Source organism: Oryctolagus cuniculus, chromosome 12 (genome assembly GCF_051225735.1).
Source record: "Oryctolagus cuniculus isolate XC-2025 breed Fujian yellow rabbit chromosome 12, ASM5122573v1, whole genome shotgun sequence".
Lineage (NCBI taxonomy): Eukaryota > Metazoa > Chordata > Mammalia > Lagomorpha > Leporidae > Oryctolagus > Oryctolagus cuniculus.
This window is the reverse complement of record NC_142878.1, coordinates 62,255,615-62,276,038: the sequence shown is the minus strand read 5'-3', so window position 1 is coordinate 62,276,038 and position 20,424 is coordinate 62,255,615. Positions and strand designations below refer to the sequence as shown.

Below are 20,424 nucleotides of genomic sequence, written 5' to 3'. Positions count from 1 at the left end.
TCACCACCATACTTTATCTAACCAGGAAACTAGAAAGGCATTGTCATACTAAGGCAAACTGTAGAAGCCCTACTTGCTTGGGAGTTGCTAATGCAGCTCACTGCTGACTAATCTTGAGATGTACTCAAGGGAGCTAAGCATGAAATTGTTGACATACTAAGCAGAATAAAGGGCCCTGGGTTTCAGCATCAACCTAGCAACTCCTAATACCTTCCATTGTTGAATGTATGCTCCATCCCTTCCATTGTTAAGTCTAAGTGATTTCACTGTCAAATCCTTGGACCCCCTCTTCCCTTAAAGGGGCTAGAGTTCATAAAAGCAGCCTACAGTTTTGCAGGTTCAGGTTAGGCTAATGCCACAGCATCATGGCATTATCTGACATGGCACCAAGTGTCCCACCAGGCTACCTCTAACCCAGCATTGTCTATTCCAGAGTCTTCTGAGCTGAGAAACAGCTGGGTGCCAAGAATTTTTCTGGGCTTTGTAACCTACATTTTCATATCCAATGCTCTGAACAACTATCTTTCAGTTTAAGGAAGAGGAAGTCGAGTCCTTGAATAGTAAAATCACTCATGGTTAGAACTAGTGAGTAGCAGAGGAGATACAAATCCCAAGTTCAGCCTCATCTCAGTCCTCAGCTGGTTTCCTGGACACAAGTATACACCTTCGCACCCTTCTGAAACTGGATCTGAATACTTCACATTCTCGTTGCTTTGAAAGTTATTGATCTCTCTTGTATCCCACATTTTGTTAGTTTTCTTAATTATGTTTTAAAGAAATTTAATGTTTTTCTTTTCCTTTGATAATGAAATAGTTCCACAGAGTAACGTTTTCAGAATTTCCTATGTCCTAATGCCTTAAAAGTTTTCAGTTTTTCATTGGTTATAGTGTTCAGTATCAGAACCCCATCTACCATTTGCCTTACAGTAGTTACTAACTAGGCCCTGGGGATCCCATGTTCAGAGAATTACAGTCTTGGTTATGGCTTCCAATAGAAGGTCCTGTGGAACTGGGCTAGCTCCTGCTCTACCTCATGCTTGGACATTGGTGAATCAGTGGGGTTTTCCTTCCACTAGACTGCTCAGTATAGGGACCGGGGTTCTGGTTTAAAACAAAACAAAACAAAAACCTTCCCTTTAGTAGTCTGACCAGTTGGACATGAATAGGAGCCCAGAGAGAATTCTCACTTTCCACTTCCCTCTATCAAAGTAGGCGGTGGATGCAGGGGTGTGTTTGGAAAAGGCAGCTGCCTAGGGCCTCCAGGGCTGCTGAGTGGGAACAGTGAAAGGAAATCTGGTCTAGAGGGACCCACGAGTGTCCCATTTCATCCTGAAAGCAGGTTATGCACAAAAGCTGAACCAGTGACCACAATTCGAGCCCTTCAGTTTGTATATTCGAGTTGAAAAGGCTTTGCATTACCTGTTCCCTCCTCCCCAAGCTTCTCCTGGACCCCCACTCATTTTTTCACACAGCACCCACTCCCATGACCTGTAAGGATGGCCTCAGTTTCTGGAGCTTGGCATTCCCAGGTAAACACATCTTCCTTGGGGATTCCTGCTCCCTTATTAACATCTCCAGACAGTTACAGCTGCTTCTTAGTGCTGGGAAGATCTTTAGTCATTCACAGCTTTGCGCTTACATGGCAGCTGGAGAGCTTGATTCTTTTGAAGTGATGATATTGAGAAGAATGGACTGGGCAAGAGAGCTTTCTGGAAAGAGTGGCAATAAAAATATTTTATCCTTTATATATATGTTGCTGGCTCAAAGAACACAGAAGGGGAAAAGAAAAGCCTTGACAAACTGTAAGCAATGGGGAGTAACTTGCAAAAGGCAAGGCTGCAGTCTCAAAGTAAATGCAAATGCCACCTCTGACCCTGACTGCTCTGCGAAGTGTGCCATTCTATCCTTCAAGCAGCGCAAGTCCCCTTAGTCCTGAATTACGTTGTTTTAATTGCGTATTTCTTCTGCATTTTAACCTCATTTGTCTTTTTTAACTTGGTATTATACATAATATTCTGCTAAAAATTTTAAGTTCTTTTTGGAATAAGGTTGGAATATCCATAAAATATATACACAAATATACAATAAACATACAAACATATGTGAATACATTATTTGTGTGTATGTAAAAATTATAGATTATATTTATTAACAAATTAGTAGCATGGTATTTTAATTGTCAGTCACAAGCCCTTTCTGTTTCTGAGTTATATTAGCGAAAGTGCTTTCTTTCGGCCTCTAATTCAGAACACTGAAGGAGATTTGAGATGTAAGTTGCGGGGTCTTAGACCTACTGCATCAGGATATATATATATATATATATATAAAATGCTTAAAGAGGTAGAAATGTCAAGTAACTCCTTTATAGCAGTAGTTGGAGAAGAATCATCGCTTCTTTTCTTTCATTCATCCCAATCATTAATTTAGCCATTAAATAGCACATGAAACCTTTCCAGCAAGCACATAGAGACACACATATTTTTTCTTATTAACAAGGTCATTATTTCATGATTCTGCTGAGACTTCAAAAATCATAGCAGAATTAATTTCTTACAGTTGACTCTGTAAGAAAAACTCATAGCCTCATACCCTTAAAATAATTGTACTGTAATTTATGAGCGCACTGGACAACATCCCAAAGGGTAATCTGCACTCTGGATTTTGAATGGCCTGAGTCCTGAGTCCTGTGACTTCAGTTGTAATGTGAGCAATCTGCTGGAACCAATTCCATATTTCTCATTAAATGAGGATGTATTCCCATTAAATGAATAGGTGGTAGCTAAGTCTTCCTCTATATCCAGGAGATATTTAAGTGTTGCGGTTAGTTCCTACTCTTTTAAGAAAAAATCAGAGTTCTTTACTTTAAAAAAGTAAAAACCATTGAGCTTCATCATGTTTGTAGTTTTTTTTTCACTAGTCAATTTATTTATTTATTTTTAACTTTTATTTAATGAATATAAATTTCCAAAGTACGATTTATAGATTACAATGGCTTCCCCCCCATACCGTCCCTCCCACCCACAACCCTCCCCTTTCCCACTCCCTCTCCCCTTCCATTCACACCAAGATTCATTTTCGATTATCTTAATATACAGAAGATCAGCTTAGTATACATTAAGTAAGGATTTCAACAGTTTGCTCCCACACAGAAACATAAAGTGAAAAATAATAGATGATTTTTTTTAAATGATGATGAAATCAGATCAGACCTATTGTCATGTTTAATCCCAGTGAGAGTCAAGTTGGGAGTTGATAATTTCTTTTTTTTTTTTTTTAACAGAGGATCAGTTTAGTATGCATTAAGTAAAGATTTCAACAGTTTGCACCCCCATAGAAACACAAAGTGAAATATATTGTTTGAGTACTCGTTATAGCATTAAATCTCAATGCACAGCACATTAAGGACAGAGATCCTACATGAGGAGTAAGTGCACAGTGACTCCTGTTGTTGACTTTACCAATTGACACTCCTGTCTATGGCATCAGTAATCTCCCTATGCTCCAGTCATGAGTTTCCAAGGCTATGGAAGCCCTCTGAGTTCTCCAATTCTTATCTTGTTTAGACAAGGTCATAGTCAAAGTGGAGGTTCTCTCCTCCCTTCAGAGAAAGGTACCTCCTTCTTTGAAGACCTGTTCTTTCCACTGGGATCTCACTCACAGAGATCTTTTGCCAGAGTGTCTTGGCTTTCCATGCCTGAAATACTCTCATGGGCTTTTCAGCCAGATCCAAATGCCTTTAGGGCTGATTCTGAGGCCAGAGTGCTATTTAGGACATCTGCCATTCTATGAGTCTGCTGAGTATCTCACTTCCCATGTTGGATCACTCTCCCCTTTATTTATTCTATCGGTTACTGTTAGCAGGTACTAGACATGTTTATGTGCTCCCTTTGACTCTTAGTCCTTTCATTATGATCAATTGTGAACTGAAATTGATCACTTGGACTAGTGAGATGGCATTGGTACATGCCACCTTGATGGGATTGAATTGGAATCCCCTGGTATGTTTCTAACTCTACCATTTGGGGCAAGTCAGCTTGAGCATGTCCCAAATTATACATCTCTTCCCTCTCTTATTCCCACTCTTATGTTTAACAGGGATCACATTTCAGTTAATTTTCAACACTTAAGAATAACTGTGTATTAATTACAGAATTAAACCAGTCATATTAAGTAGAACAGACAAAAAAACTACTAAGAGGGATAAGGTATTAAGTTGTTCATTAACAGTCAGGGCTATGCTGATCAAGTCACTGTTTCCCATAGTGTCCATTTCACTCCAACAGGTTTCCTTTTTGGTGTTCAGTCAGTTGTCACCGATCAGGGAGAACATATGGTATTTGTCCCTTTGGGACTGGCTTATTTCACTCAGCATGATGTGTTCCAGATTCCTCCATTTTGTTGCAAATGACTGGATTTCATTGTTTCTTACTGCGGTATAGTATTCTAAAGAGTACATATCCCATAATTTCTTTAACCAGTCTACCATTGATGGGCATTTAGGTTGGTTCTAGGTCTTGGCTATTGTGAATTGTGCTACAATAAACATTAGGGTGCAGACCGCTTTTTTGTTTGTCAATTTAAACTCCTTTGGGTAAATTCCAAGGAGTGGGATGGCTGGGTCAAACGGTAGGGTTATATTCAGGTTTCTGAGGAATCTCCAGACTGACTTCCGTAGTGGCTTGACCAGTTTGCATTCCCACCAACAGTGGGTTAGTGTCCCTTTTTCCCCACATCCTCGCCAGCATCTGTTGTTGGTAGATTTCTGTATGTGAGCCATTCTAACCGGGGTGAGGTGAAACCTCATTGTGGTTTTGATTTGCATTTCCCTGATTGCTAGCGACCTTGAACATTTTTTCATGTGCCTGTTGGCCATTTGGATTTCCTCTTTTTGTAGTTTTATATTTTGTTCCAGAGTCATAAATATGAGTGGTCAGAGCTCAGATTCAAAACAATTGAACTGAATGCAGACCCATTTTCAGAAATGAATAAGTATAGTATAAGGAATGAGGAGATTGTTGAAATTATTTTAAGGATTTATTATTATAGTGACATAGAGAGATCTTCCATCACCTTCTTCACTCCCCAAATGGCTGCTGAGCCAGGCTGAAACCAGGAGCCTGAAAGTCCATCTGGGTCTCATATATGGATGATAGGGGCCCAAGCACTTGATCCATCTTCCACTGCCTTCCCAGGCACATTAGTAGGGAGCTGGATCAGAACTGGAGTAGCCAGGATTTGAATGAGCTCTCATATTGGATATCAGCATTGCAGGTGGCAGCTTAACCTGCTGTGCCACAATGCTGGCCCCAACCCTTGTTGAAATTATTTAGCATGGATCTTAGCACTTCTTTATCTGCATTGTTTCAAAATAATCAGTGCAAATTCTTACCCTCATCTACTTGGAGAAGTAATTAATATAAAAGAAAATATGGGTGAGGTATTTTTACTAGTTAGGCATATGCTATGTCCTTTGTGACTTTTTGATTATAAGATCCATTTTAAATGCTCTGGAAAACTGCCTGGTACATGCTGTTGTGTCAATGCTTTGGATCCTGATGGCAAATAATCTGACCTTAGGAGTCCATCAGCCCTGGCTTCACCTGGCTAGGTCCCTTATTGTTGAGGGGCCACATTGTTTAGTCCTTCCAAGCCTCAATTTTCCTATACAATAACACCTGCCTTTAAGGTTGTAAGGACTAAAATATTGTGACTAAATTATAATGATATAAAGTTGTCAGTATTCTGCCTGGCACATCATGAATGCTCAATATACTTTATCTATCATAGTATTATGACTGTTGGTATTACTCCTTGTTTTATTGTTAGATGGGGCTTGACCAAAATAAGTGGTGCCCAGCTGACAGTGCACATCTGGAATTCCCTAGTTTCTTTATGTCCACCTTTTCCATACCTTGAGTGTGTTGCGCGAATAGATGTGATTGCATATTATGCATGCTTTCTGATGAATCTGAGGATGTATCCTTGAGGTTGTCCTCAAATACATATTAAATACTTTGCAGTCTATACACTACAGAAATCTTCATGTCTGGCAGTCAAAACACCTAAGAAATTGTGTTTTTAGAAACTGTTGAACCATTAGCCTTTGGTTGTTACCCAAAGAAATACTAGGAAAACATCTTAAGGTGTAGGCGCATCTTCTTTCTTCTCGATTCTTTGATGAGCTTAATTGTGTCTGGGACCTCTTGGGGAGCCAACTGGTGTTACAAATGAAATAAGAGCAGATAGTTTCTTTTCTTTACTCCACAAAAGCCAGTATATAGTTTCTTTCATGACTGTCTTATTGCTTGAGATCAAAGACTAATGTGCAATTTTCTGTGGCATTTACATACTGTTTATTCATCACAGAACTGGCTACCAATTCCTTCTTTTGGTTGGATGGTTGTGATGGGAAAACACTGGTCCATCAAAAACTTAATGTCAAAGATGAGAATATGGTGGATGGAAGCAATACACTAAAAATCTCAAATTGACAACTGAAACCAATCTCTGCTGACCCATGTAGCAATCCTGTCAAAATGGCTATCTTTTAGTTACAAATCTCTCCTGTAAATGCAGAGGGTTAGAAAAAAGAATAAAGAAAAAGGAAATACACATGATGCTAGAAGAGAGAATTGACCAAACCCTATAATATAGACTAGAACCCATAACAACCAAGCCTCTGACAAAGTTTCTGAAACATTAATCCATCCAGGTCAGAGGTTACCACATATGAGCCTTGGGGCTCATTGACTCAGGACATCAACATTCAATATAATCTTTCTAGAACTCCAGATAAGTGTGCAGTCTTTGAAGACTCAAGGGCTTTATCTATGTCACGTAGGAGCATCTTAAATCAAACATCTGTGAATTTTATAGGTCTACATTTTAAAGACATGGCTATTGAGGCAGTGGGGGAATTCTACTTCTAGAGAATGTTAAGGTCTGTGCCCTTTTTCTAAAGCTACAATATGTTAATTATACCCATTAAACACTGGCTATATTCATATACTTGTATTTGACTTTTATTATTGAGTTGTTACACTGTATTAACATTTAATAACCTAGAGATTTCTGAAGTAAGCCTTTTTATTTAATTCTAATCTATTGCAGGGTGTCAAAATATATTATCCCAAAATGTGTTGCTTTGGCATATTGCATATTGATTATTTGAAAGTCAAGGCACTTGGAAAACAGCAGATGCAAGAAGTGCACTTGGACTTTCCTTCTTTAAAAAATATTTATTTATTTGAAAATCAGAGTTACACAAAGAGAGGCAGAGAGAGACAGAAGTCTTCCATCCACTGGTTCAATCTCCAATTAACCGCAATGACTGTAGCTGTGCAGATCTGAATCCAGGAGCCAGAAGCTTTTTCTGGGTCTCCCATGTGGGTGCAGGGGCCCAAGGGCTTGGGCCATCTTCTACTGCTTTCCCAGGCTATAACAGAGAGCTGGATTGGAAGTGGAGCAGCCGGGACTCAAACCAGTGCCCATATGAGATGCCAGCACTGCAGGCAGCAGCTTTACCTGCTACACCAGGGTGCCACCCTGACTTTCTTTTTTCTTCCAGAAAGCAGAGACAAAACTCCCATGCAAAAGATACTCTCCCTGTAGGAAGGGAAAGAAACAAAGTTCTTCCCACTAGAAATGGGCAGTCAATCCAGCCATTCCATGTTAACCGTTATCTTTCTAGTCACTTGGCCACAAATAACTGCCCCCTATCCAAACCCTTTTGCCTTGCATTGGCTTTTTAAAAGATTTATTTACTTAAAAGACAGAATCACACACACACACACACACACACACACACACACATACAGGAAGAGAGAGAAAGAGAGATATCCTCCATCCATTGGTTGACTCTCCAAATTGATGCAATAACAGGGACAGGGCCAGGCCAAAGCCAGTGGGTGGCAGGGGTGGAAACATTGAGCCATCTTATGCTGCCTTTCTGGATGCATTAGCAGGAAGCTGGATTAGAAGTGGAGCAGCTGGGACTAGAACTGGCACTCTGACATGGGTAGCTTAAAACCCACTGTACCACAACACCCACCCCTATGCCTTGTGCTGTTTCTGCAACTTACTACTCTTTGTCCAACCTAGAAGGTAAGTTTCAACTCTGACTCTTTCTATAGGTCTTCATTTTCCTTATGAAGGTTCCTATATACAAATAAAAATTACAAAATGAAATGTTCATAGTTTCTTCCCATTAATCTGTTTGTGTCCATTGAATTCTTAGGCCCAGCTGGAGCCTCTATGGGCAGAGAGGTGAAGTGCTGCCTCCCTCCTAATACCACCATAAATCCCATTCTGAACCATTACCTTCTCAACCCCACCACTCACTTGGGCTGTATTTTTGGCATCGTGCACGTGCACTGCACGGCGCTATGTCCCTCTTGGGCTGGAACTTGTTTAATTTCCTCCAGTTCCCATCCCTTATGGTCCCATCATTAGTAAAGGACCTATGATTTGCTTTTTCTAACTTTTACATTTCTGTTTTCTAATAACTACGATTTTCTGTCTTCTTCACTTTGCTGCTTTATTTAATTCATCTCCTCCTTCTTCCTACCTTACAGTACCATAGTTCCCTTCTTCCTGGATGCTATTGCTGAGTGGCTTTTTGAGCCCATTGTGGTTGTTAGCAATCTGGAAATCTGTTTTTCTTTTCTTTTGTAGTTAGTGTAATACCAATTACATCATCTTGCTTTGTTTCTAGCGTTGGGCTTCTCAGCTATTATTAACATAATAGCTGATCAATAAGGTTTAAATAATGATACTTTAGAGAATCTCTCAGTGTTCAGATATTGAGATTTTTAATAAATTATTTAAGATTTACAGGTTTCATGTATTTCATATAAACAAATTTAAGAACATAGTGATATGTTCTTATTCCTACCCTACTCTTCCTTTTTTAAAATTTATTTGACAGAGAGTGAGAGAGAGAGACAGAGAGAAAGGTCTTCCGTTTCCATTGGTTTACTACCCAAATGGCCGCCACGGCCAACGCTGTGCCGATCTGAAGCCAGGAGCCAGGTGGTTCTTCTGGTCTCCCATGCGGGTGCAGGGCTTAAGCACCTGGGCCATCCTCCACAGCCCTCCTGGGCCACAGCAGCAGAGAGCTGGACTGGAAGAGGAGCAACTGGGACTAGAACCCGGTCCCCATATGGGATGCCAGCACCACAGGCGGAGGATTAACCAAGTGAGCCATGGTGCCGGCCCCATTCCCTACTCTTCCTTCCTCCCATGTTCCAACCTTTCTTCCTCCTCCCTCTCCTATTCCCACTCTTAATTTTTACAAAGATCTATTTTCAGTATACTTTAAACATATAAAGTTAACCCTACACTAAGTAAAGGGTTCAAATATACTATGAAGAAAAAATGTACCTCAATTGTAGAGACAAGGGCTGTAAACAATCATTTAATCTCAAAATGTCCTCCAAAAATCAGCTTTATATATAGCCATGATAAATAAATTATTTTTGAAGAAAATTTTCAAATTAACTGTTTTTTTTTTTGACAGGCAGAGTGGACTGTGAGAGAGAGAGAGAGACAGAGAGAAAGGTCTTCCTTTGCCGTTGCTTCACCCTCCAATGGCCGCTGTGGCCTGTGCACCACGCTGATCCAAAGGCAGGAGCCAGGTGCTTCTCCTGGTCTCTCATGGGGTGCAGGGCCCAAGCACTTGGGCCATCCTCCACTGCACTCCAGGACCACAGCAGAGCTGGCCTGAAGAGGGGCAACCAGGACAGAATCCGGCACCCTGACCGAGACTAGAACCCAGTGTGCCGACGCCGCAGGTAGAGGATTAGCCTAGTGAGCCATGGCACTGGCTCAAATTAACTGTTATACTGTGGACAATGCTACTTGGTATTCAAGTAGCATTCAATATGACAGAGATTGTTCTCTAGTTTTCCTAAACCAAACCAGACCAAAGGCATTCTGGAGGGAAATCCTATTTTTTCTCATGACAAATTCTCTCTCTCTCTCTTTACACACACACACACACACACACATACACATATATCCATCTCCATCTAGTGGTATAATGGAGACACCTACTTGGAGGAGGATAGGTTGCAGAGAAAATAACAACAGGGAAAATATCTTTTTTGAAGGAAAGGATGGATTAAGCAGGTACATTATTCAGTTATGAACTATTTGGTCATAAGACATCTCTCAGAGCCAGGCATTATGATGAGGTAGGCTAAGACACTGTTCTCTCATATCAGAGTGCCGGTTTGAGTTCTGACTGTTCCACTTCTGATGCACTTACCTTCTGATGCTCTTGTCACTCATGTGAGGGATCCAGATAGAGTTCCTGGCTTCAGCCTGGCCAAACGACAGTTGTTATAGCCATTTGGGACGTGAGCTAGCAGATGGAGGATCACTCTGTCTTTGTCCCTTCATCTCTCTGTCACTCTGCCTATCAAATAAATAAATCTTTTAAAAACTCTGTCTCTGGAAGATCACAATTCCCTCCAAAGCTTTTCTGGCCATGTGCCTGTAACTGTAGGCTACTACTTTGCCTGAAGTCACTATCTGCCTCCATCTACTTACCCAGAAATTTCTTTTCCATCTGGTTGGTTTTTAGGGTCTCACAGTTTAGAAGCTCATTTCTTTTGTTTTCATTACTCTCTGGAGACTTCCATTATAATATTTGATCCCATAATTATTCTTTAATAAGACTAATAAATTATTAGATATTATATATGTCTATGGAATAAATGTAATGGATTTTTAATTTTTAAGAAAAATCTGCATGCCTTAAAATAGTTAGTGAAATTGTCTAGCACAATCTTTCTAATACTCAAAGATATATAATTCAACTTGAAGGGACAGAGTTTACTCTGCAAAGAAACACACAGATGCTTAGTAAAAAGAATACAAAGCACCAGATGAATCTACATCTCTGCATATAGAAAACCATCATCAACTAAAGTATATAGTTGGTCAAGAATCTTCACTATGGGTCAGAATAAGTAGCTACTTGAGAAAGGAGAGGGCTGGAGAGGAATATCATAATCAAGAGAGAACATACGTGTGATCCACGACATGTTAAAATCTGACCCTATTTGCTAAGTAATACCATTGTTTTACAGAAGATATCTATTAGGAATGTGTCTCTGTTTAAGTAAGTTTGATCAAGTAAATTAGACTTCAGCATTCATGGTAAGATAACCAAATAAATATTTCCAGTCAACTGCTCCATGTATATTATATACTTTTCATACACTTTGGTGTGTAATCAATGCTTTCCAATTGTGATATCAGTATCTACTGGAGAGATCTTAAAAATACAGATTCCCTATGTACATCCTACTCATAAATGCTAATAACTTCAAACCTTCAACAACAAACTGGAAATGTTTAGCTTATCTCCAGAGAACTCCTAAGGAGCATGCCAATCCTAAAGCCTAAGCAATGAGTGAATAGACCATAAAGGAGATTTGCTAAGATTCTACAAAGGAAAACAGAATGGCTGTTCTATCCACATACCCCCTAATCCATGCACACATGCACACACACTATTCAAAATACATAAATATGTATGATGGCCGTGCATTCCTGAGGGAACAGGCTCTGAGCTAAACTGCAATAGCTACTTCTGACCAGCCCCAATTACAGAAATAGCTGTGTATAAATATCCTGCCCTAAATGTGTTTGACCCGCCAAAGCTCAGTTGACTTTTCCAATTGAAGTCCTCAAAGGGCACTGTGCTTGGATGCATTTGCTTGGCTCTCAGGGTCCTTAGCCTCTGGGCTATATTAGGGCCTTCTGTCCTAGTGATCGTTCCAGGGCCTGGCTCCTCCAACAGTGTCTCCATCATCACCCTCTGTTGCTTACTTCCAATCTCGTTCCTTAGCACCATTCCAGAGCCCTGGACTGAAACATGCCAACTCTGCTCAGGCACACAGCCCCTGTTTGTCTGTAGACCTCCCTGGAAAGCCATCTCTACTAACTACACATTGGCACTGACACAAGGAACAGTGGGAGGAGTGCATGTGTTTAGTCTTTTCAAACCAAAAGAGTTACTTGGTTCTTTTCCAAAGGAGGATTTTTTAAAAAAAGGAAACAAATAGACTGCTGTCTCATGACTTCAGTTTGACATTTGAATTTGGTGTAAACAGGGGAGTGAGGTGAACCGGAGAGTAACAAGCTTCAGTTAGCTTGGAGCTCCTCTCCACTTTGGCTTTCACTGGTCAGCCACCAGTGTTATCCAACAGCCAGGCCCATCACCTGCCAATCAGGTAGTGTCCTGTGAGTTTTTGTCTTCAGGATATCTGTTCACTCTATTAAGGAGGAGACTGACAGCAAATCTCATTAATAAGATTTACTTTCCAATCATTTTTGCTTTACCTTAGATGCAAACTAAGTAGTGGTGTAATTTACCTTAGATGTAAGTTAGTGGTGGCATAGTGTAGCCTGGGTAATTGAGAAAAGGACTTGATAAAGATGGGCAATAAGGGGCCAGTGTTGTGGTGTAGCATGTTAAGCCTCCACCTGTGATGCTGACATCCCATGTGGGTGCTGGTTTGAGTCCTGGCTGCTCCACCTCCAATCCAGCTCCTACTAATGTGCCTGGGAAAGAAGCAGAGGATGACCCAAGTGTTTGAGTTTCCACCCACATGGGAGACCCAGAAGAAGCTCCAGGGTCCTGGCTTCTCCCTAGCTGCAGCCATTGTGTCTATCTGGGGAGTGAACCAGCTGCTGGAAGGTCTCTCTGTTTCTGTCTCTCCTCTCTCTAACTTTGCCTTTCAAATAAATTTTAAAAATTTAAAAAAAATGGGCAATAAGGTATGTTTTCCAGAAAAAGGGTTCCTCTAAGTCAAGCTGTTGGCTGTCTGCAGGTCAATGGATAGGCAGGAGGCAGGAGGCAGGAGGCAGGCGGTAGGCAACCTCCAGCCAGGGAGTCTGCCATGTGAGCAAAAACTGACCAGGCTAGCTCACAGGAGTCCTGCTGACCATTCAAGGGAAGCAGGATGTTTTCTCATCTGGCCCAGTTGAAAGTAGACTTTTAGCTGGAACTCTATAGCCATATTACTCAGGATCAGATATATGATCTCATTTCTGATTTCTCACTTTAGACAAACGGGGACTTATTTCACTGACTGTGCAGTCAGTTTTAAGTCCCAAAACTGCCAAAGTAACATTTGCATGTAATATTAATATATTCAGCACATAAACTTGCACTGTAATCTATAGCTTCTGGACAGCAATAGCCATGATGTTATGATTTTTTAAAGGCCCAGAGCTGAAACATATACTCTGTATTTAAATCCCGTTCTCTCGTAGCCTTAGGGAAAGACCTTCTTCATAGTAGCTTAACTAACAAAAACAAAATGTAGATCTATGGTATTCAAACTAGCAACTATGTCTAAATGTTCCCAAACTTTCAGCTGAAAAAGGAAATCTTTAGTCTTGCATATGAGTTGTCTGTTGCATGTTAATGGGAAGAACCCACAACTCTATTCATCTAAATGTACTTTAAAAAAATTAGTTGTCAAATTCACATGTGTGTAGATGCACGCTATTCTGTTTTGAGGCATGTGTTCTTTGCATGATCTCAAATTCACAACGTGGGTGTTTCTGTTTCCCGGTTGCCTATACAAAGAACTTCTCCATTTCTCAATCCTCCAGTGTTTGCGTCACTCAGTATCCCTTCGCATTGGGTTTGTCAGCGATTGATAGGTCAGATTCCGCTCACCTCTCTGATGATCTCAGGCAACAGTGCACGCAACACTTTCTCCTCCGTGACCCACATCCTGGAAGTGGTCCACACTCATCAGCTACTGGCATGTCCTCCCCCTGGATTCATAACACACTGGGTCCAGCCATGGACAAGCATTTAATTGCAGATCAGCCATCTGTTTAATATGAACTACATCTGCCAGCAGCCTCTTGGCAGCCTGAGGAATGAATTTTTTCTAAAGGAAAATGAGAATTACTCATCAAATTGCAGTAGGGAAAGGATTTTCTTGAAGCTTTCCCTCTTTGACACCCTCAGGTCTTCTAAGGCCAAAGCCACACTTGGAAAATAGCATCATCGTAACCGGACTGATTAAGAGGGTTAAATGTTCCCTGGAAATGTAAATGAATCTAATGTGGATTATTCAGGCTTTTCTTTTTTCACACTAACTCAGGCTTCAAAGACAGTAGGCTAAACAAATTACCTAAGGGACAAGAACTGACTAAGTGAAGGTATGATTTCGCATGCAGTAATCCTGTCATAATTTTCTTCCCTGGAATAGCCATCACAGTATAAAAGGTCATTGTATTGTAAAAGTCATCATATTGTAAAAAACCTGTTTCTATATCATAAAGTTGTTAAGGTAGAAGAAATTATAAAAGTACATGATGATGGGTGTTGATTGTTCCTGTTTTTTTTTTTTTTTCTGTAAAAATTTGTTCATTTTATTTGAGAGGCGAGAGAGAGAGAATTCCATCTGCTAGTCCACTCCCCCAAATGCCTGCACTGGCTGAAACTGGGCCATACAAAAGCCAGGAATTGAGAACTAAATCCAGGTTTCCTCCAGGGTGGCAGGAACTCAGCCACTTGAATTGTCAACTGCCATCTTCGGTATGTCCATCGGTAGGAAGATGGAGTCAGGATCTGGAAACAGATCCTTTTTTTTCTTTTTTTTTTTTTTTTAATTTATTTTTTGACAGGCAGAATGGACAGTGAGAGAGAGAGACAGAGAGAAAGTCTGGTCTTCCTTTTTCCATTGGTTCACCACCCCCAATGGCCACCGTGGCCAGTGCACTGTGGCCGGCACACCACGCTGATCTGAAGCCAGTAGCCAGGTGCCTTCTCTTGGTCTCCCATGCGGGTGCAGGGCCCAAATACTTGGGCCATCCTCCACTGCACTCCCAGGCCATAGCAGAGAGCTGGACTGGAAGAGGGGCAACCGGGACAGAATCCAGCACCCCAACCGGGACTAGAACCCGGTGTGCTGGTGCCGCAGGCAGAGGATTAGCCTATTGAGCCATGGCGCCAGCCTGGAAACAGATCTCAAACTCAGGTACTCTGATATGGGATGTGGGCATCTCAGTCACATCTCAAGTACCAGGCTAAACACCCAGCCTACCCCTCTTAGTATATATTTGAAACGAATAACCCAATAAGAGCATGGAGGTAGAAGATATGTTAAACTAAGCTTCTTGCTTCTTAGCAGAGTTCTGAGCCTCATTTTTCTCGAAAGACTTTTGGAATCATTGGGAATTATAGGATCCTATGCCTAGCTTTGCTCCCCATGATGAAAAGTCACTGAAAACTTAAAATTCATGCCTAAGTTCTGTTCCAGTTAAGACACGTTGAAGAATAATTCCCTCTGCTGTAGTTGCTTAGTACTATGGTGGAATATGGACTTCCAGGTGTGTTACTATATGTGGTGATAGAATCTTTTGGTCCAAATGAGTTCTATGATTGATACCTCGCATTCTATGATGGAATGCTGTGGCTGACGTGGTGAGTAATTCAAGCTGAATCGCATAGTGATGCTCCCAGATCAATTTAGGCAATGGCCTAAATGTCTTTTCACAATTACTATGTTGTTATATCAAATTAATTGCTTTAGAACACTCACATCAACTTAGTTCATCGCTATATTTTCAGCATTAATTTGCACATGGTGGCACTAAATGAGTCTTTAGATATGGAAATGGCAGGAAATATAAGTGCAATTGGCTCACTGGACGTACTAAACTCTGTAGAGGCAAGTAGAAATCAATTTCACAGATTAATGCATGTAAAGTGTTTTTAACATAAACAATGTGTTAGCTAACTAAATAATTTTGACTATTAATCTTTCTCATTTTAACTACCTTCTTGATGTATCCTCCCACCTCAGGTAAAACCTTGGACAATTCCTTAGTCTAGATCTCTCTTGGAAGATATCCAAGGGTGACTCATGGGGTGTATTTGCAGATTCTATAGTGGCCATTTTTCATCACTGGGGCTTTCTAGTCTACAGCCTCCTTGACTTACGTAATGCGTCAAAGCATACTTGTAATCTGCTCTTCATCTTAACTACTGACCATTGCCTCATCTGCTGGGATCATTCCACCATTCAGGCAAACTTCTTGGGCTTTCCCTCTTAATGTCACCCAATTTTACTCCCTTTCTCAGAATCCACATCTGGCACACAGAAAACACCAAACCAGGAGAGCTGCTGATTCCACAGTAGCTATTTCTCCTGCCATGCAAGAGTGACCACCATAGTCCCAGCTCTCACTTTCAGGGTTTTTTTTTCCAGGTTGAAGTTGGATGCAATGACTACATTCACCAACACCACAAATACATCTAAGTCTCTCTGCATGATGTTCCTCAAGCTTCGCTTCAGTTGACCTGAGATGAGGAGAGAATCCTTTTCCTCGTCCCTGCAAGAGGGTTAAATATCACAGCACCATAAATCTTCCCAGATGTTCTTCTCTCTGATTTCATCAACTTTCTTGTGTAGCTAGGAAGTAGGTGATGGGACAATCTTGGCAGAATTGACTTTTAATATCTTAGCTTGTTCATAAATGGTCTAACACCTCACTGTAAGACAAGGGGTGTTTGAGGATGGTGCCTTGTGCTTCTTTTATCATGGCTGACCTTTATATCATCTGAAAAGCTCTCAAACTGAAAGTTCTCATTAACTGAAATGACAATTCCTACAGAGTACTATTACATAGCAATTTATATTCAGACCAATCTTAACTAATAAAGGAATGTTAAGTCCTATTTGATTAATACTGAACTGTTTTCTACTTCAAGTCTCCACTCTGAGTGGTCATGGGTTTAAGAAAGTGGAAAGCTAAGTATACTAGAATTTGAGCATATTTTCATAACTTAAATGAGTAAAAGTTAACTAAATCCAAAAGATGAGATGTGCACTCCTGGTTTGTAAATCATGGCTGTTGGAGATCTGAAAACTCGAAATGCCATAAACAAAGGCTGCTACAATCTATTGATGAGATCCATTTAGGTTATATCAGTCTTCAATTTTAGGAAGCTTATGAGTATGTCTTCTGAAAGCTTGGTTATTTGCCTTAGCAGAGAGAGATAATGAGAGAGGATATACACTAATTTGGTAGTACTTTCTCCTACAAACTAATAAATAGAACATGTAGTTTTTTGTACTTACAACTCTGAATTTGATCAATATTGATCAAATTTGACTCTAAGATGAATTGACTCTGGCTTAACCTAAAGAGTAGAAAGGGTTTTATAGTATTTCTGATTAAGACTTAGAATTAAAGGGTCTCAATTTGTTTGGGGTTTATTTTGGCTCAAATTCCTATAAGAAGGTTTGTGCAGATATTTCAGAAGCTAGTGAGAGAGAACAGATATATTCTTGTACCTCACAAAGGGCTGTGACTGGTTTTCGAACACCCACACAAAGCAAGGATTGAAAGAATCAGGGTTCTGTGGGTACATTGAATAACGGAGAACAACCCTCAGGCATAGACAGCATTCTTCTGAAGTGTGGTAATGGTAGGTAGAGAGAGGGCTCGCTGGATGCACCATTGCCCAGGTGAAGTTGGAGATCATGAACCAAGGCCCACGGAGCAGCAGCACGTGGAGGGGCTGCATTAACCCATGTAAGACACCTGTGAGGAGACCCAGTCCTACCCAGGAAGGCTTTTCAAGTGGCTAACACCCTATAGTTATGTGTGAAACAAAGAAGCTTGCAAAAATTGAGAAACAGGGCCAAGGTAAATTTGTGCCCATTAACTACAGGACAAAAAAGCGATAGGATGAGACTCTGGACCCACAACAGCAAGGACTAGACCTTAAAAAGGTGCCTGTCCACTACTTGGTGATTATCCTTTAAAAAAATTGCCCTTGGGGACAGCATTGTGGTATCGCAGGTTAAGCCCCTGCCTGATATGCCAGCATTCCATATAGGTGCTAGTTCAAGACCCAGATGCTTCACTTACGATCCAGCTCCCTGCTAATGTGCCAGGGAAAGCAGTGGAAGATGGCCAAGTGCTTGGGCCCCTACACCCACGTGGGAGACCTAGAAGGAGCTCCTGGCTCTTGGCTTCAACCTAATTGGGCCCAGCCCTGGCCATTGTGGCCATTTGGGGAGAGAACCAGAGGATGAAAGACCTGTGTGTGTGTGTGTGTGTGTGCACACATGCGCGCGCATCTTTCCTCTGTCTCTGTAACTCTGCCTTTGAAATAAAATAAATAAATCTTTTTTAAAAAAAATCCATTACTCTCACTCTGAATTTAGCAAGGTCAAGTTTTAAGGAAAATCAGATTATCTGTCTTTTTAAGCCTATTTTCCATTCTTGAAAAATTCTTAGCTAAAGATAGTATCTGATAAAATTTGTCCTCTAACAGAAGATTCAAAGGACAGCTCAAAGAACTAGAGCTATAAATAGCAGTGAAATGACAGAATCCCGGTATCTCTCCTGAGAGGCCGACACACCAGAAATTACCTATTATGGGAGCCAGGAGGAAGGAGAAAGAGTGGGCAGAAGTCCAGGGCTGTCTCTGGAACAAGTAGTAAGTTCCCAGCATAGAGGTGCTAAACACCACAAAACTGAGTCATGCATTGGTACATCATCAAAGATAAACTGTTAGCAAATGAATCAAAATTCTTGTGCCACTGAGGTAAAAGAGCAGTTTCTGACCTAATGCTCTGTCTAGGCAAGCTTTTGAGTTTTTTCTTGGATGGATTCCACCCTCATGCTCCTGCTTGAAGTGACAGACTACACAACTGTCGGCAGAAAGTGGCTCGTTGACTGGAGATCTTGGAATGGGCCTATCTGTTATGGGAAGAGCTCCCTTTTCCCAGTTCAACCAGCGTGAATGGTGATTCTAAGCCCAGACAACTGCCATACTGCTTCCTTTCCTCTGACAGCCGGCTTCCTCACATGGGTGTCAGGCCAGATGTTAGTACATTGGCTAAATCACCATTCTGATCAGGCAGTCTTGCCCCAACAGGCCTGATAGAAAATCAGAGTTCATTGCATTTAGTCATTCTTCTGATGTATGCATGTATATATGTATATATATATGTATGTGTGTCTATATATGTATGGTATATATATGTATATGTCTATATGTATGTACAGACATATATATAGACACACATATATGTATACACAATAGCTTTATTAATATATCATATGCCAAAGAATGTACACATTTATAATTCAGAAGTTTTTTAATATAATCACAGGGTTGTGTGACCATTATGGCACTTGATTTTATAACATTCCCATAACCCCAGAAAGAAACCCCATATTCCTTATCAGTCCCATTGCTTCTGAACCCTTCTAGCCCTTGAAAACTCTTATCTGTCTCCACAGATTTGTTTACTCTGGACGTTAAAAAAAATGCAATCACAATAGATAGTCTTTTGTTACTTATTTCACTAGCATGTTGTTTTCTTTTTCTTTCTTTCTTTTTTTTTTACAGGCAGAGTGTACAGTGAGAGAGAGAGAGACAGAGAGAAAGGTCTTCCTTTTGCCGTTGGTTCACCCTCCAATGGCCGCCACGGCCGGCGCACCGCACTGATCCGAAGACAGGAGCCAGGTGCTTCTCCTGGTCTCCCATGGGGTGCAGGGCCCAAGCACTTGGGCCATCCTCCACTGCACTCCCTGGCCACAGCAGAGAGCTGGCCTGGAAGAGGGGCAACCGGGACAGAATCCGGGGCCCCGACCGGTACTAGAACCTGGTGTGCCGGCGCCACTAGGCGGAGGATTAGCCTATTGAGCCACTGCGCCAGCTCAGCATGTTGTTTTCAAGTGTTATCCATTTATTAACATTCTTTTTTTTCTGTTTGTGTAATTCCATTGTATGGATATATCACATTTTATTCCTAAGTGGATAGATATTTGGGTTGGTTTCACATAATAGTAAAAACAATACTACTAGAATTTGTATACCTGTTTTTATGTGGACATAATGTTTAGCTGTATACCTAGAAGAGGAATTGATAGGTACTATGGTAACTGATTTTTGGAAAAACTTTTAATTGTTTTCCAAAGCAGTTGTACCATTTTACTTTTATACCAGAAATGAACAAGAGCTGTAATTTCTTCACATCATCTGACAAATATTTATTAAATGTCATTTTTTTTTTTGACAGGCAGAGTGGAGAGTGAGAGAGACAGAGAGAAAGGTCTTCCTTCGCCGTTGGTTCACCCTCCAATGGCTGCCGTGGCCAGCGCGCTGCACCTATCCGAAGGCAGGAGCCAGGTGCTTCTCCTGGTCTCCTATGGGGTGCAGGGCCCAAGTACTTGGGCAATCCTCCACTGCACTCCCTGGCCACGGCAGAGAGCTGGCCTGGAAGAGGGGCAACTGGGACAGAATCCGGCGCCCCGATTGGGACTAGAACCCGGTGTGCCGGCGCCGCTAGGCGGAGGATTAGCCTACTGAGCCGCGGTGCCGGCCTTAAATGTCATTTTGATCACAGCCCTATCACTGGGTGT

At 41.1% G+C, this 20,424-nt stretch overlaps 1 long non-coding RNA gene across 1 annotated transcript in view; it reads left to right on the top strand.

Annotated features, from left to right (window-relative positions):
* LOC149123077 (uncharacterized) overlaps positions 1-16,689 on the top strand; it is a 40,964-nt gene extending 24,275 nt beyond the window's left edge. The window contains exon 3 of the long non-coding RNA XR_016218018.1: positions 16,248-16,689. This is a non-coding gene — a long non-coding RNA (uncharacterized LOC149123077). The remainder of the gene's footprint in view (positions 1-16,247) is intronic.
* Positions 16,690-20,424: the final 3,735 nt, after the last annotated feature.